Source organism: Aedes aegypti, chromosome 1 (genome assembly GCF_002204515.2).
Source record: "Aedes aegypti strain LVP_AGWG chromosome 1, AaegL5.0 Primary Assembly, whole genome shotgun sequence".
NCBI lineage: Eukaryota > Metazoa > Arthropoda > Insecta > Diptera > Culicidae > Aedes > Aedes aegypti.
The window spans coordinates 165,881,777-165,900,734 of NC_035107.1; the positions used below are offsets into that span (position 1 = coordinate 165,881,777).

The 18,958-nt window shown below is 37.1% G+C and overlaps 1 protein-coding gene and 1 long non-coding RNA gene across 2 annotated transcripts in view; one reads left to right on the forward strand and one right to left on the reverse strand.

Moving 5' to 3' along the window:
* The window catches only part of LOC5570293 (hemicentin-1), a 409,353-nt gene that overhangs the window by 178,736 nt on the left and 211,659 nt on the right, over positions 1 to 18,958 (reverse strand). The window lies entirely within an intron of this gene.
* LOC110679089 lies at positions 5,683 to 7,610 on the forward strand. Its single transcript, XR_002502203.1, has 2 exons — positions 5,683 to 5,825; positions 5,889 to 7,610. It is a non-coding gene; the product is annotated as an uncharacterized LOC110679089 (long non-coding RNA).

Here is an 18,958-nt window from a genome sequence, read left to right on the forward strand (position 1 = left end):
CTCTAATTGCGGGGCAAAACATAAGTCCAATTTTTGGGATTGTCCTTCGCGAAAGAGAGTCATTGAGGCTCGTGCCAGGTAGATAAAAGATAATATCCGTTACGATAAGGGTCGTTTCCGGAATTTGCCTGGTAGAGTATCGAACAATGCTCATTTCTCAGTTAACGATCTCTTGACTAGGAATCATACCCATCAGGAAGATCATAATCATGCTCATTCACAAAATTATTTTAATCCGTCGGGTAGCCGTTTCATATATATATATATATATATATATATATATATATATATATATATATATATATATATATATATATATATATATATATATATATATATATATATATATATATATATATATATATATAAGTTAAGATCGAACCCTTACCGATCCTCAACAATCATCCATACACCAATCGCTTTATTGGTGTATCATCATTTTCATCATTCCCGGCAACAACAACAACAACGACGACGTCCACCACACCGACGACGATAGCCCAGCTAGTAGAACGGAAACAGTAGTCTAGCATCAGCATTTCATCACCTGAAAACATAGGTAGCATTTACGTGGACAACCACCGAACGAGACCACTAAACGAAGCCACAGCCCTTTGGACCCGCGGCATCAGCAGTTCTTCCACAGCAACAGCATAAGCATTGCAGTAGGTAGTGAGGTTTGATCGTAATCAATAATTGAATAAAGGTTCAGTTCGTTTTAGGCAGTAGATCGAATAAGTTCTTTTTTTAAAACTTAGTCTGGGTGACACCCTTCTTCACTGGCGCAGTCGGCAGTTCTAGCGTGGAGTAGTTAAAGTGTAGTGAAAAGTGTTCTTATCCGAAATCATCGGCGGCTTACCGAAGAGCAAAGGAGGAAACACCTAAACTACAGATTCTAGTGCACCAGCGGTTCACCGAGACACCAAAATCATCTTTAACGAAGCTTCACACCTGCTAGAAGACATCGAACCATCCGAGGGAATATCGGACAATCGAACCATCCGAGGGAATATTGGACAATCGAACCATCCGAGGGAATATCGGACAATTTAACCATCCGAGGGAACATCGGATAAAACCGTAAGTAGAATTAAGCTTTTTTATGTAAGTGATTATCAGAGTGATTTAAGTGAATGATCAAAATAACAAAATATAAGAAAAAAATATCTATTATAGTGACAGAAAAATAATTAATTTAGTTTTTTTTTATATCCAAATTTAAAACAAAAATCCTAGGAAACATAAATTCTCTTCACCTGTATTTTTTTTTACCATTTTTTGAAAGGATCTTTTTTTTTTAATCAATTTTGACTTCAAGTGTAAAAATGGCAAAGTTTGACGAGAACCGTGACTTGATCACTATCCAAGTCGGAGAGTTAGAAACCCAGATCAGAGAATTAATAGGCATAATGCAACAACGCGACTCTAGAATAGCAGAGTTGGAAGCGTTCGCTACGCACCAACAATCAATTGCAAAAGAAGCCGCTGTTGTGCAGCAACAAAATTCGGTAGAAGGCGCCTTGCGAGCCCTTCAGACCCCACAAATTATTAGAATGTTGCCACCATTTGATGGTAAGCCCATTAAATTACATTCATTCATAAGATCTATTGATGATCTTATGCCTGAAATTTCAAAGGTCAAGAACACTCCAGCTTACACTGTATGGCTTCTTGCCATCAGATCCAAAATTATAGGAGACGCTGACAATGTTCTAGAATTTTATGGCACTAGCACAGACTGGGACGAAATTAAAAACAGTCTGATTACACACTACAGCGACAAAAGAGATGAAGTATCTCTCACAAAGGACCTGTTTAAAATTACACAAGCGGATAAGGAGATTGAAGATTTCTATAAGGAAATAACTTTTATGTTGTCTCTTATGGTAAATCAATTAAATTTAAACGAACACAACAGTGACGTAAGAGCCGCGAAAAATCTATTTTACCAGGAAATAGGCCTGAAAGTGTTTCTTGCAGGGCTCAATGAACCGGTAGGCACTGTCATCCGTGCTCAATGTCCCACATCGTTGAAAGACGCTTTAAGACGATGTATTGAAGAAAGAAACTTTTATTATCACAAACAAAAATCTTATACCCCACCTGTCCCTACTAGGAACAAATTTCAAAACAAATTTTCAAACCCATTTTCAAGATTTCAGCAAACTCCGGTAACACAAAATTCGTTTCCAAGTTACCCAATCCAAACTAATCCATTCCAACGCGTCGCACCAATCCAACGTCCACAACAACTACAGCACACCCCTCAACAGTTCTCTCCATTCCAACCTCAAGTACCATTTCAACGTACATTTTCTCCCAGTCAACCAAATCATTCTCAAAGACCACAACAACCTGGCCCATCCAATCCATTCAACCGAAATCCTAACCAATTTAGTAAACCTCCTTCCGGAACCTATCGTCCTCCAAAACCCACTCCAATGGAAATCGACCAGTCATTGAGAAGTTTAAAAGTAAATTATATGAATAGACCAAATTTTCATGAAGTAAATTGGACAGAACCAATCGATTACTACGGTCAATATAGTGAGCCATCTAACTGTTACCAATATGATGCAACTAATTATGAGCAAGTTAATATCAATAATAGTTCCGAAGAACAACCCGTTACTGAACCAGAGGGTGATACCTTAAATTTTCAGATGGAATTGCCCGAAACACCAGAAACATGAACAGTAATAATTTTCTACCCTATATAAAAATGAAAACTAAATTTGGCGAACTAAAGTTTTTAGTTGACACTGGTGCCAACAAGAACTACGTGGATCCTGACAAAATTAGCACATGTTTTCTGAAAAACTGTATACCTACAGGAGTCAAAAATATCAATGGGAAACACAACATTAACAAATGTGTTGAAATCGAAATGTTTAACCAACCACTAACCTTTTACGCTTTGAAATTCCATCCATACTTCGACGGACTGATTGGATACGAATCACTCAGAAATCTAAAAGCAGAAATTTTAACCTCATCTAATACTCTCAAACTTCCTACTACATCAGTTAACATGCTTCGAAAATACCCCGATTCATTTAGTCGCAATCTAAATGCATATGAAGAAATTCCATTACCTCTAAAAACTAATGTACCGAATGGCGACTTTTTCGTCGAACATCCACTTCCTCTAACAGACGAAGTAATGATTCTACCAGGACTCTACACAGCAAAAGACAACAAAGCTACAGTTCTTTTGAAAAATTGCTGTGAAGTTCCAGTGAAAATCAGCCCTAATCGACTCATTTTCTCCGAATTGAATAATTTTGAAGTAGTGCAAAAAGTTGAAAATTATGAACCTGGATACGTATTTGATAACACATCAATAGATCCTAGATTGAAAAATCAGCTTCGAATCGACCATTTAAACATAGAAGAAAAGCGAAAATTGATCAATTTGATTTCGAAATTTCCAAGTGTTTTCTATTTGGAAGGTGACAATCTAAGCTTTACGAACGTCATTAAACATAGAATAGAAACCAAAGATGATCTACCCGTTCATGCAAAAAGCTACAGGTACCCCTATTGTCATAAAGAGGAGGTACAAAAACAAGTTTCTAAGATGCTGTCTCAAGGCATCATACGTCCCAGCACGTCTCCTTGGTGCTCTCCAATTTGGATCGTACCAAAGAAATTAGATGCATCTGGACAACAGAAGTGGAGATTAGTAGTCGACTATAGAAAACTTAATGAAAAGACTATAGATGACAAATACCCACTACCCAACATAACCGAAATATTAGACAAACTAGGAAAATGCCAATATTTCACAACATTGGACCTAGCATCTGGCTTTCACCAGATCGAAGTTCACCCAGATGATATCCAGAAAACAGCCTTTTCCGTAGAACATGGATTATACGAATACTTAAGAATGCCATTTGGACTGAAAAATGCTCCAGCAACTTTTCAGCGTGTCATGGATCACGTACTCCGTGACCCAATTGGAAAATGTTGTCTTGTTTATATGGATGACATTATTATTTTTTCTGTTTCTCTTCAAGAACATATTGAAAATTTGACAACAATATTTATGGCATTGGAAAAAGTAAACCTCAAAATACAGCTAGATAAAAGTGAATTCCTTAAGAAAGAAGTGGCATTTCTAGGCCATATTGTGACAGATAATGGCGTTAAACCAAATCCAAGCAAAATCGAAGCAATTCAAAATTGGCCTATCCCCAAAAACCAGAAAGAACTAAGAGGCTTTCTAGGAATTTTAGGATATTATCGTAGATTCGTTCGCGATTTCGCCAGAATAACAAAACCTCTCACTGCTCAACTGAGGAAAGGCGAACACGTAGAGCACACAGATATTTTTCTAAAAACATTCGTTGCATGCAAAAAACTTTTAACTCAAAGCGTTATCCTTCAATATCCAGATTTCGAAAAACCATTCGTGTTAACCACAGATGCTAGTAATTTTGCTCTAGGTGCCGTTCTATCCCAAGGTGCTATTGGACAAGACAGACCCGTAGCATATGCGTCTAGAACATTGACAAAAACCGAAGAAAGATATTCAGCAATAGAAAAAGAATTATTAGCGATCGTATGGGCAACTCAATATTTTAGACCCTACCTTTTTGGTAGAAAATTTACATTATACACGGATCACCAACCTTTAACATACGCACTAAACCTCAAAACACCCAATACAAAACTAGTTAAATGGCGTCTACAGTTATTAGAATATGATTTTGAAATAAAACACCGACCCGGTAAGCAAAACGTTGTCGCTGATGCTCTATCGAGGATAACACATGATATCAACGTGAACGAAGATGATTCCGACTCAGACGACTGTTCAGTGCATTCTGCTGATACAGATGACTCTGAATTCATCAAATGTACAGAAAAACCAATAAATTTTTTTCACAACCAAATTATTTTAAAAATTGACCCTAACGAATCTGAGACATACGAAGAAATTTTCCCTCGTGTGTACCGAAGAACTATTACGAAAATAACATTTGGTGTACCACTTTTAATTCGAATTTTGAAAGAATACATGGATCCCAGACGATCAAACTGCATTATGTGTCCTGAAAACGTGATACAATCCTTACAAATTATATACAAAAACTATTTTAGTAGATGCAAAACTTTCAAACTCTGCATACCCACGAAACAGCTCACAGAGGTATTCGTGAAAATCTGGAGGAGATAAAAAGGAGATTCTTTTTTCCTTATATGAAAAGGAAAGTTAGGAAGTACATCATCCTATGTGATACTTGTAATAAAGCAAAATACGAGAGAAAACCTTACAAAATTAAATTTGGTGAGACCCCTATACCGAAACAACCCATTGAAATTATTCACATAGATATCTACATCGCTCAACCAAATTTGTTTTTATCTGTAGTAGACAAGTTCACAAGGTATGGAACATTAATCCCAATAAAATCAAGATCAATTGCGGATATACGAAAGGCGATAATAAAATACATAACACTGTACGGCACTCCAAGCTTGATTGTCTCAGATAACGAACCAGCAATTAAGTCCATCGAAATTCGAGGACTACTCTCAGATCTCAATATACAACAATATTTTACTCCTTCGAACCACAGTCAAACAAACGGAATAGTCGAAAGATTTCATTCGACAATAACCGAAATTTTTAACGCTAATAAACACAAATACGGTGAAGTGTCAAACAAAGAAAAAATTTTAATCGCATGTTCTTTATACAATAACAGCATCCATACAGCTACCAACATGAAACCACGTGAAATTTTATATGCAGCCAAAAATGGACAGGAGAGACCGATAGAAATGGAACGCCTTGTTGAACTTCGTGACAAGTTGTACGACGAAGTTCAAGTACAACTAACCAAGACACAAAACTCACAGAATCTGTACCACAACAGGAAGCGAGAGGATCCGCCAAAACTAAAACAAAACGAATTGGCATACAACCGCATCCAAGGAGTGAAGTCAAAAATTAAGGACCGCTACCAACAAGTGCGAGTACGATCTAACCGGAAACACACGTACAAAGATATCCTAAGTCGAAAATTGCATAAAGAAAAACTGCGACGAATCCGAAAGTAACACCACAGAATCTCTAATGTGTTTTTTCATTTGTTTTCTCTTTTTAGATGACGTTTATTTGGAATATCCTGATAACAACCACATTCCTTACTCAGCTATCCCAACCACAATCCATCCACGTCATTAATCTCAAACAAAACCCCGGTCTTTTAACCATAGAAACTGGCAACAGTTTTATAAAAATAGGCAATCACAGATTGTTTCATATCCTAGAACTGGATAATTACGAACCTATTTTTAGAAAATTGCTTGCTAATATCCAAGGAATACGGACATTCTCAAATTTTACTGATATGTTTGAAATCTTAGAATCGAAATATGGAACCGTTCACAGTTTATTCAATAATCTTCGGCCAAAGCAAAGAAATAAAAGAGGATTATTTAATTTTCTCGGAACTGGAATAAAAAGAATTACAGGAAATATGGACCATAACGACTATGAACAAATTTCGAAAAATATTTTTGAACTGCAGATCAAGAACAAAAGACTTATTAACGAAAACAACGAACAGCTTAAAATTAATCTACAACTCCAAAATAGAATCAATTCCATTATCAACCGTTTAAATCAACAACAGAGTGAAATAACTAAAAACATTATATCAGCGAGATTTGAAAACGAAACCAACAAAAACTTTAAATTATTTAGAGAAATTTTGAAAATCAATTACAACTTAGACAACCTTAAATCACATTAAGAAGACATTTTTGAATCAATTCAGTTAGCAAGAACTAACATTATTCCCAAACAAATACTTTCAATTGAAGAGTTAGGATTTGTTTCAGATATATTAGAAGAACAAAACATTAGGACGAACAGTTTAGATCAAATTTATGAATATTTAGAATTGTCAGCATTTTATAACCATTCAAAACTAATATTTGTTGTGTCAATTCCAAAAATAGAAAAAGCTATGTACACACATTTTTTCCTAGAACCTCTTCCAGTAGTAGATAAAATTTTAAAACTTCCTGCTAATGCTGCTTTGCAAAGCGACAACAGAACATATTTCATCAAGAAGGATTGCCTGCGAATCGAAAGGACAAGGCTGTGCAATCTAAGCAGCCTAGAGGACATAACCGGCGACCTATGCTACTCAAACCTACTAAGAGGACTATCAGGAAACTGTACTTTCGTAAAATGCTATCAATCAACGGAGATCAAAGCGATCATGGACAATTACCTTGTCGCTTAAAACATCAATAACACAGAAATCGAATCGAATTGTGGTCTTTCAAAACGAAACTTATCTGGAACGTATTTGATAGAGTTCCACAATTGCTCTGTCATAATAAATGGCACCAAGTTCTCAAATGTCGAAGCAAACAAATCAGAACCGACATTTGTTATGCCATTAGATGGTTTACATATCAATGAACAGACCCTGGAAATCCAGAATAATATAGAAGAAATTCACATCCATAATAGACACCGGATTGAAGCATTAACTAAGGAACACAAAATTCAGACATACACATCTCTAAGTATGTCGACCGTATGTTTTCTTCTAAGTATCGTTGCAGGTCTTTCATGGATTTCGAGAAAACGCAGACAGATATCTCTTCATATTGGAGCATCCATGGAGTCTAAAAGCAAACCAGAAATTAAACCTGAGACCAGTACAATTCGGGACGAATCGTCTCCAAAAGGGGGAGTAGTTAAGATCGAACCCTTACCGATCCTCAACAATCATCCATACACCAATCGCTTTATTGGTGTATCATCATTTTCATCATTCCCGGCAACAACAACAACTACGACGACGTCCACCACACCGACGACGATAGCCCAGCTAGTAGAACGGAAACAGTAGTCTAGCATCAGCATTTCATCACCTGACAACATAGGTAGCATTTACGTGGACAACCACCGAACGAGACCACTAAACGAAGCCACAGCCCTTTGGACCCGCGGCATCAGCAGTTCTTCCACAGCAACAGCATAAGCATTGCAGTAGGTAGTGAGGTTTGATCGTAATCAATAATTGAATAAAGGTTCAGTTCGTTTTAGGCAGTAGATCGAATAAGTTCTTTTTTAAAACTTAGTCTAGGTGACACCCTTCTTCACTTATATATATATATATATATATATATATATATATATATATATATATATATATATATATATATATATATATAAATATATATATGAAACATAGATTGGCTCTAATCTCGATGTTAACATTTCTGTAGAAACAAAACATAATATTGACAATGCTCTTGAAACTTTAACAAATTCCATTGTTGAAGCCAGGAGCATTACAATTCCAAAATGTGAAGTAAAATTTGAATCCGTGATTATAGACGATGATCTTAAACTCTTGATCCGTCTTAAAAACGTGAGGAGAAGGCAATTTCAACGCACTCGCGATCCTGTTATGAAAAATATATGGCAGGATTTGCAGAAAAAAATCAAGAAACGTTCAAGAAATCAAGAAACAATTAAGAAACAAAAAATTTGAAAATGAGATTTCTCAATTGGACCCTGGCTCTGAGCCATTTTGGAAATTATCTAAAATTTTGAAAAAACCTCAGAAACCAATACCGGCATTGAAAGAGGAAAACAAATGATTACTAACTAATTGCGAAAAAGCACAAAAACTTGCTAAGCAATTTGAAATTGCGCACAATTTTAATTAAGGACTTACTAGTCCAATAGAAAATCAAGTAACTCAGGACTTCGAAAATATTCTCAATCAAGAGAATGTTTTAGAACATGGATACTTATTTGTTTAACAAATCAAAAATATGAAAGCTCCTGGCGATGATGGAATTTTCTATATCCTCATCAAGAAACTTCCAGAAAGTAGCTTCTCATTTTTAGTTGATACATTTAACAAATGTTTTTAATTAGCATATTTTCCTGACAAATTCAAAAAATGCTAAGGTTGTTCCAATTTTGAAACCAGACAAAAATCCTGCAGAAGCTTCTAGCTATCGTCCAATCAGTTTGCTTTCCTCCATCAGTAAACTTTTTGAAAAGGTCATTTTGAACAGAATGATGGTCCACATCAAAAATTCAATTTTTGCCAATGAACAGTTTGGATTCCGCCATGGTCATTCGACCTCTCATCAACTTTTACGTGTAACAAATTTGATCCGTTCCAACAAATATGAAGCTGATTCTACTGGTCTTGCTCTTCTAGATATAGAAAAAGCATTCGACAGTGTTTGGCATGAAGGTTTGATTGTAAAATTAAAAAACTTTAATTTTCCAACATTCATTGTTAGAATTCAAAGTTATCTGTCAAATCGTACACTTCAGGTTAATTATCAGAACTCCAGATCTGAAAGACTTCCTGTAAGAGCTGGTGTTCCCCAAGGCAGCATTTTGGGACTAATATTATACAATATTTTCACATTTGACTTACCTGAGTTGCCTCAGGGATGTCAAAAATCCTTGTTTGCGGATGATCTTCGAGTAGACATGTTGTCACGATGAGAGGGGTTCCAATAAATTGGTCAGATGAAGTTAAGTATCTAGGGCTCATACTGGATAAAAATTTAACTTTCAAAAATCACATTGAGGGCATTTAAGCCAAATGTAATAAATATGTAAAATGTCTCTATCCCCTTATTAATAGAAAATAAAACTTTGTCTTAAGAACAAGCTTTTGATATTCAAACAAATTTTCAGACCAGCCATGTGGTATGCTGTACCAATATGGACTAGCTGTTGTAATACCAGGAAGAAAGATCTGCAGAGAATTCAAAATATAATTTTGAAAATGATTCTGAGGCTTCCTCTCTGGTATACTGCCCATAATCGCATAACAATCCCATGTCGACTTTTGACCGATTTGTGTATTTTTTTTTGCATAAATCAACTCAACATCGTGAGAAGATCGATAAAAACTACTAAAAAAGTAGCCTTTGTTCCTAACTTGTACAAAAACAAACCCCACTTGTGTTGTCCCATCTTGAAAATATTCGCATAACAGTCACATCAAAGTCCGTATAGTGGTCGGGCTCAGAATGGGTACCACTTCTTGTACTACATACGGTCTCTCGGTACTACTAGTTATTCACTTATGTGTAACGAAGTAAATGGAAATCAATTATACAGTGAAACCTCCATGAGTCGATGTTCTATGTCTTAATATTGACTCATGGAACCATTCTTAAACAAAATTTCATGGTAACTATGATGATTCGCTCAAACAGCATTCTAAAGCATTTCTGTTCCATGACTTGATGTTTCCATGTGTCTATGGTCCCTTCAGATATCGACTGCATTCTAAAGCATTTCTGTTCCATGACTTGATGTTTCCATGTGTCTATGGTCCCTTCAGATATCGACTCATGGAGGTTTGACTGTAGTTTATACACACTTGCTTACGGCATTGTAAATGTTATGTAATCACGTTGTTTCGAAAATATTTTGAAATTAGTGTATATCACACATAATCATGTATTTTTGATTACGATGAATTACAGATTTTCATTTTAGATAAGGCTTATACAAATATTAATCTTCTTTTATGTCCGTATTTAATCATTTGAGTGGTACAAGGGAAATAAATGGGGAACAAAAAATAAAATAAAATAAAGTTCATTCTACATTTCTCATTTAAATTTTGTAATGATTCTTTGCTGGTGCTCAGGAATATCGAACTAAAACTTATTTTTGCCTTTTAAGATAACTGATAAAATTGACTTAAGGAGTACTTGCTTGTAAGTGTGCATAATAAAAACTTTTCAACGCAAAAGCAATATTTCCATATAAAAACCATCAGCAATTATCGTCTTCTTCATCTGCAGCATATTTTTTTCTCGTCGATTACTCATTTTTATTAAGATTTGGCATCCTCGAATGCAAATTTATATTCAAGAGTCGTTAACCTTAACCAATTCTTATTACTTGTTTTTAATTATGAATCGTGGTTTACGGCTAACCAGCCGAGTGAAAGTTTAACAACTACCGAAAAGCTAAACATTACATTTAATTTGCAATTGGATTAGATGGACAAATTGATGTGAAGATTTGCGAAATTATATGTAATGTCTAGCTTTTCAATTCTTATTGTTGTGGGTACTTCGAACAATTGAAGAAGAGCTTCTGTATACCGTACAAACCGCTCACCGCCACTCCCTGCTAAGCTATCTTGCACAAACGCGCTATAAAGTCTAAAGAATCGATTAAGGAACATGCTTCTTGCCTAAGTTTGCCCAAACGATAGTTTTTTGTAAAAGTTAAGAGCCAAATATGTATGTAAAACCGCATTTTTGTTAGGTTTTTGCTCTATGAGGACCAAAAGATTGTGATTATGCCCAAAATAGAGTTTTCAACTCTAAATCATGTTCCAAAACACTTTTGGTAGAAATAATAATATATTAAGAATGCGTAATTTATGTCATATTTTTTTTTAAAACTGGACCACTGCATCCCTGCAGTTGATACTCCGTTATTGCAAAAACAACTGTACTTACACAAGGAACCAACAGACGCTTCTCTGGATCAATAGCATCTTCAATGTGTAACAACTGGTGCTCTCATTATTATAACAAACAATAACGGCGCCAACTGCGTCAGAACGCAGGTCAATTTGGGGATGGGAGGGAAATGTTGACTTGTAATTTGCTTTATGGACGCTGAGGAGTCCTCTGCACTTCCACAAGAAAACACTGGGAGTTTGGATATGAGAAATGGTTCGTTTTGGTAAACGATACATATATAATTGGTAGGTTTGACTGGTACTTCATATTACTAACTTAATCGGCCATCTCAGTGTTACAAACGATTTTATTCAATTAAACTAAACCCAAATTACGTACGAAACACAGCCCAGCTAATACAGTCTAGCCTGTCCCACATTGTCTATGACTCTGTCCTGGTTGAAATCGTTGCCTCCTCTATCTATTCCCTGCAGTCACCGCCTCCGAAGAGACTTTCAAAATGTGAAGGTCAATGTTCTGTCAATTTGCACTATCCCATTTTTGTACTACTCGTCCGAAAAGCAAACTTACTAGTTTCAGGGTTACTAGCAATTCTCGCTGAGACCGGCCCACTATTTACACTTGGTCTTTCAAAATGTTTAAAATTATGCTTACTTAATGTAACTAAAGGAACTGCATTCTTTTGGCCAAATTGAGGGACCCCTCGGTAGTTATGATAAAACAGTTATTGAGGACCCCTCTATTTTTGACAATAGGATCCTAAAGCCCTGTCCCAGTTTTAGTGCCAAACGCTTAACTTAAGGTCAAAAACACATGTTTACTCAATTTCACTTGTTTTCGTTTAATTTAGTCAAAAGAAACACTTTTTTTTTTAGATTTTGTCACACCCTTTGGCTTAAACTGAAATCTTGAGTGTATTTTGTTTTCCGTGTCCGTTCCGAAATGTCAGATAGGAACAATCCCAGTGTTAAAACTAAAACCCCTGTGGTGTTTTTGTCAACTAAACGAACGTCAAACATGATCAAATGTGTCAAGGTTCATTTATGAATCAATTTTTTAAATTAAAGTTGAAGTATGACATAGCCGTTATTTGAGCGGAAAAAATTTCTAACGTAGTTGCAGTTACATGCTCTTTCGTGCTATTAAATAAGAACAAGATTTTATTCAACATTTTAGGACCCTATTCTTTTCTCACTCAAACTGCCATAACTCGAAAATTGTTCGCGACCACCGATTTTAAACCCGTATAGGCCTGAGTGAAAGCAAAAATGCTAAAACCCTTACCGCTCAGCGAATACTCAACGGATCCATATAATGTTTTGTCAGTATACTGGCACACAATGCCACATGCAAATGCAATTTATAAGGACAACTAACAATTTATCTTGACATATACATTTCGCTCAAACTTTTACAGTAGCTTCTGGGGTCCAATGAACAAATTTGAGGGTGTGGGTACAAGTTTTTTACGGTTGGACATGGAGATGTTTCACATAAGGTCTTTTTGGAAAACATTTTTATAAAATATGAACCACCACTGTTATACATGAAATTAATCAATCGACGATGATCGTGCAAGATTTTTGATATATTCGTATCATTCTAGATGTAGCTCGTCTCACTTTTAAAAACCACTATATGGTCCATGTACTTTTGTGACGTCGTTTTGCTGTCCGGCAAAACCCATTCAACGATAAAAGACCTAATAGCATAGCATAGCATAGCATAGCATAGACTGACTGTACATGTCAATGGTTGCTACTCCGTGATTGATCGGAACTGGTAAGAATTGCACTACGATCCAAATGAATAAGGGATGGGAGTTTCCGCTTACTCTCGAAGTGCAATTTTAGCAGATCTAATATTATTGATCAATAACGGCGCCGGCCAAGTCCTTACAGTCAGTTGGGATGGGGAAGGAATGTTAGGGTGTAATGATTGTTGCTTCTAGAGACCGAGAATACCTCTGCATCTCCACAATCACCACGGGAAGGGTGTTTATTAGTGAAGGAGGAAAAGATCTGGGAGTCACCTCTGGTCGGTGATGCGATCCATGGACAAGGGGGAAATATACGACTTGTATTTAAAGCTAGTTTTGTATTTTTGTCTCGAGAAGTTTTTGGAAAAATACGTCAACATCTATAATGTCGAACAATTCAAAAGACGTTTTTATTAATGACGAAAACTGAAAATTACATGTATATATTTTAACTTATATGAAACAGGAATAATGCCGACACTTGTAGTGACGAACCATACATAGTTTGTTTGAAAATTACATATGAGTATTACTGTGCATTTTGTCTCGATATGGTAGAAGTTTTAGAAAATACGTCAACATTCACATTGTCGAACAATTCAAAAGATTTTTTTAATAAATAATTTTTAATAATGTCAAAAAGAGAAAAATATATGTATATTCAAATTGTATAAGAAAAAAGCATAATGCCGACACATATAGTGACGAACCATACAAAGTTTGTTTTAATATTACATAAAAGTAACGCTTTCAAGAAAATATGTGTTATCATAAGCATGAAACGAACTCACCAGTTGGTAATCCATTCTCGACTGAACACAAAACTGACACTGACAGCAAAACTTCTTGGCGTCCCGAAAATAAACCGTTTTGCTTGGGCCTTCCCAAATACGTACCCAGCAAGACGCTCCAAAACAGGTGAAAAAAAAAAAAAAAATCTCCGGCGACGAAAACACGCGCGAATCCGTCAGCAAAATCAATCGGACGACGCAAAACCGAACTGTCCTGCTTGGGCTTCACGAAGCACTACCCAGCAAGACGCTCCAAAACAGGGGGAAAAAAAAATTCTCCGGCAACAAAAACGCGCGAATCTGTCACCAAAATCAATCGGACGACGCAAAACCGAACTGTCCTGCTTGGGCTTCACGAAGCACTACCCAGCAAGACGCTCCAAAACAGAGGGAAAAAAAATTCTCCGGCAACAAAAACGCGCGAATCCGTCACCAAAATCAATCGGACGACGCAAAACCGAACTGTCCTGCTTGGGCTTCACGAAGCACTACCCAGCAAGACGCTCCAAAACAGGGGGAAAAATATTCTCCGGCAACGATAACGCGCGAATCCGACAGCAAAATCAATCGGACGACGCAAAACCGAACTGTCCTGCTTGGGCTTCACGAAGCACGACCCAGCAAGACGCTCCAAAACAGAGGGAAAAATATTCTCCGGCAACAAAAACGCGCGAATCCGTCACCAAAATCAATCGGACGACGCAAAACCGAACTGTCCTGCTTGGGCTTCACGAAGCACTACCCAGCAAGACGCTCCAAAACATCGGGAAAAAAATTCTCCGGCAACGATAACGCGCAAATCCGACAGCAAAATCAATCGGACGACGCAAAACCGAACTGTCCTGCTTGGGCTTCACGAAGCACTACCCAGCAAGACGCTCCAAAACAGAGGGAAAAAAATTCTCCGGCAACAAAAACGCGCGAATCCGTCACCAAAATCAATCGGACGACGCAAAACCGAACTGTCCTGCTTGGGCTTCACGAAGCACTACCCAGCAAGACGCTCCAAAACAGGGGGAAAAAAATTCTCCGGCAACAAAAACGCGCGAATCCGTCACCAAAATCAATCGGACGACACAAAACCGAACTGTCCTGCTTGGGCTTCACGAAGCACGACCCAGCAAGACGCTCCAAAACAGAGGGAAAAAAATTCTCCGGCAACAAAAACGCGCGAATCCGTCACCAAAATCAATCGGACGACGCAAAACCGAACTGTCCTGCTTGGGCTTCACGAAGCACTACCCAGCAAGACGCTCCAAAACAGGGGGAAAAAAATTCTCCGGCAACGATAACGCGCGAATCCGTCAGCAAAATCAATCGGACGACGCAAAACCGAACTGTCCTGCTTGGGCTTCACGAAGCACTACCCAGCAAGACGCTCCAAAACAGGGGGAAAAAAATTCTCCGGCAACAAAAACGCGCGAATCCGTCACCAAAATCAATCGGACGACGCAAAACCGAACTGTCCTGCTTGGGCTTCACGAAGCACGACCCAGCAAGACGCTCCAAAACAGAGGGAAAAATATTCTCCGGCAACAAAAACGCGCGAATCCGTCACCAAAATCAATCGGACGACGCAAAACCGAACTGTCCTGCTTGGGCTTCACGAAGCACTACCCCCATTCAACGATAAAAGACCTAATGTGCAGAAAATGTTCGCCAAACGAATGAAATCCAATGTGACAAATTGAATTTCATTCATTTCGGTGAAATTCAATATCAAACAATGTTTCATGGAATTATTTAAAAACAAAAAAAAATCACAATCGTTTTGCTATTATCCCCGTTGCTTTACTCTCTAATCAGTTAAGAGCCATTGACTTTTTCCACCAGACTGAAACTGTCCAAAACGTCCGAATGAACGATTAAATAAAAAAATGTTTGGACTAATAATCTTCGAAATCGGTTCACGTACCATCATCAATCATACAAAATTGATAACGTGGTAAGCGTATCCATGTGAGCAAAAATAGGATAAACCATATTTTCCTGATAAACTTTAATGACACTCATCGACCAAACGAGGTTGGAATATTCGCTCAGAAGGCAGCATGGCAAAAATCACGTTTGGAGCCCTGGGTAGCTACGGAAACGGAAAGCTCATTGAGCTGAACCAAATAGAATCAATACCAGTCGTCTGTGCCAGAGACGACGATGTTCACTACTAAACTAGTAATAGCAGCAAAGATCCAGATAAGACAATTTTACGACGAGGATGCTAAATCCATTCCAGCAGAAATCAACTCCATGCCATTTTCATCTCGTTTGCTTTTCCAACAAACAGAGTCGGTTGATTGGCGTATCTGGAACGCAGTGGGATGAGAAAGCTATCACAACCATGGTTATCCACCTGAACCGACTCTGGTTTGGTTTGCACAGGTAGAATACACATACTGAACTGTATTGTGGCTATTCTGCTTGTACTATCTTCATCAATCTTTTAGTTGTCTCGATAACAGAAGCCAAGCACGTTCGGTTCGAAAGGTGAGTCGGTAACAAACTCAAGTTCCGCAACTCGTGTTCAACGAAGCGAACTATTACATACAATTGCATTTATCTCCAAATGAAGATATTTACCATCTTCTCTCCCCTGCCTTTGTTTATCTCTGCTCTAGAGTTTCGAACAAATTCGCCTTTCTTTGAATTTATTTGCTCTGCTGTTCTTAGGAGCATTGATTCCTAAGGCGAAGCACGTTTATCTGTGTGACTGACGGAACGAAAATTGTTACTCCCACGAGACCAGCATCAATGTCGCGTGGGTGAAAAAAAACAAAAATACGGCAGGTACCTACCATTTGCATCCTGTATCAGCAATTCTTCTGGGAAGTTGTTAAAATGTTCCACAGCAAGTCAGTTATTCAAAAATAGGCATGAAAGCAAATGAGAAAACTCATGAGGCTGCATACAGAAATGGCAGACGCTATCTACCAGATTTACGCGTCGCAAAAATGTCTCTTAGGGAAATAAACGAGCGTGAACTTCGTCCCAATTGGGTTGTCTATCGTGCGAATCAAAACAAGAGTGAGGTTTGTCTTTGCGTGCCTTTGATAATTGGAGGACCAATTGTCAAAGACACGCATTTTTCTGAATTCCATTTGGGTTTTCTATTCACTGAACAATCAGATATCAGAAGCCAGCTCCAGAGGTACGTTCCCCGTCAATTAAATGATTTGTGCCATAGCTGATGGGATAGGACAAGAAAGAGGAAGATGGGAGGAAATAAAGATAGGATCTCTCAGTGCGCGTTATAGAGGAACTAGGTGTGGAAGGCGCCATCGGGGTAAAACGCGCCACCACAATATCTCCGAGATGAAAAATACTTTTGTAAAATTCAATCATTTCATACGATATCACTTTTGATTTGAATGCCTCTAACGAAAATAAATTCCATAATTTTAACAACAATCTTTGAATGGATATATTTTTTTATTATGAATTGTTTCTTATGAATCACAACAACGTACTTTGAACTTATGAAACACATTGTAAATGAAACTTAGTACATATTTATTGAATGATGTGGTCTCATCACTTGAAGTTTCTTTAGGCAAGTGAATTTTTATTTTACTTTTGGAGGGGAAAGTATTGCCTAATGTTCTTAAAATCGTTTTTTTTTGCGATCAATGCACTATGAGCCAGGGACGCAATCTGGCGGGACAAAAATAATAACTCGTTAATGAAGCGTTTCCGGCATTTGGTGTCTTCGGAAAAGTTTTTTGTAACAACAAGTCTGCAATTCTGCGCGGCGTGTGAGCAAGACGAGTTGCTCTCACCTCAAGTGACGTGAGACGACTAATGTTAATCAAATAGGAGCGAGTCGACAATTGTCACATCATTCGACTCGTATCACCTCACACGCCACGCAGAATAAGCACAACTAACTTAAACGGATAGTTCGTAAATCGTCCTTATAGGTGGCGCCACAATCTAACTTTTTACTGTGACGTACTAGAGACTTGGCATGTTTGGTAAAGTTGTTCATTATGGTAAAATTAACAACTCTCTCGAAGACGTCAAAAATCCACTGCATACTGTTTTCGAGTTATCAGCAAATTAGTGAAAAAACGATTTTTTCGCCGAATTTGAAATTTTTCCTAAGGAGCATTTCATATAATATTTGTTGCTGATAACAACAAGCTCTGGTGGGAGAATTTCAGTAATACGACACATAAAAATTGAGAAATAATGAAAAACCTTGAAAAATAGAGCAATTTTTGAACCTTCATATCTCCAACAGCGCAAAAAATTGCAAGCTCAAAATTTAAGACAACATAGAACAATACTTGATGAAACAAATGTCAAAATTTCAGAAATGTATAGTGTTTTTGAGTTTTTTTTTTTCATTTTTCTACGGTCTTTTTTTCATTATGCGAATAATATTTTCTCGACAAATATTAAAGTGTAATTTCAAATTAGCAGAAAAAATATATTTCATTATTTCATGAAGTTTTGGATTTCATCTGGAATTTGTCTATTACAGTTTTCGGAAGCTCAACATTTAAGCAAATCAACGCAATTTACACACATATTTCAGGATAAACAATCGAACAGTTCTCAAACTCGAAGGATTGATAACTTTGATCTGTGTCCTCTTCCCGCTTAAAAACAAATCTACAAGCTCAGGACAAGAAGTCGTGCGCTCTGAAACATTAGTATTTAGAGATATCGATATGAGTTTGCCATATAATTTGATTTTTTTTTGTATAAAAGGTAACACATTCACAAAATAAATTGCTCACTTTGAGCCATGATGACAACAATTAATTGTCACATGATCAAGTTTTTCATGGCATACTAAATCATTGGAATTATTGAAGAAAACAAACATGTACCCAGTTGTAATCTACATTTTCATCTGCATTAATCGATATCAGCTCAAAGATCTGCTCTTAAACTAAATTTCATGGCTAATATGATGGCTTATTTAAACAGTTTTCTG